This window comes from Anopheles marshallii, chromosome 2 (genome assembly GCF_943734725.1).
Source record: "Anopheles marshallii chromosome 2, idAnoMarsDA_429_01, whole genome shotgun sequence".
In the NCBI taxonomy this organism is placed as follows: Eukaryota; Metazoa; Arthropoda; class Insecta; order Diptera; family Culicidae; genus Anopheles; species Anopheles marshallii.
The window spans coordinates 15,557,501-15,558,030 of record NC_071326.1 but is presented as its reverse complement, the minus strand read 5'-3'; positions in this window follow the sequence as shown (position 1 = coordinate 15,558,030).

Here is a 530-nt window from a genome sequence, read left to right as displayed (position 1 = left end):
ATCTATTTTCAAACGCAAACTGTGGTCGTTTTTTTGTTTATGGCGACCGTTTCGACGAGGTTGGGATGAAGTTGGGAGGTGGAAATTTCATCTCATGCCGTTTTCCACCGTGGTGTGACGTAGCGTTTGACCGAATATTGAAGGGTAGCGCGTTGTTTGCAACAGGTGCGAGTCGAAAAAAAAAACAAGACGCAGTGTCGAAACCTCTCTTCCCGATTATGGCAACGGGCAGTGGTTGATGTTGTGTTCCACGACGCTGCCATCAGGAACGCGTGCCGTTGATGAGTGCGACGGTGCAACGCGAAAATAGAAATGTTTTTCAAACTGTCCATTGCACCCAGAGGGGGAGGGGGGGGGGGGGGGGGGAGGTGACATGAGCGCATGCAGGAGTACGTGCGACATCCGTCGTCTGCCAACAAACGCAACAACTTCCTACACCGATCGGTGATCATGAATGGATCGGTTGAAGATTGAAAGATGTTGATGAGTTTGTTATGAACGTTCAATGTCTGTCGCATGGTGCTGTACGC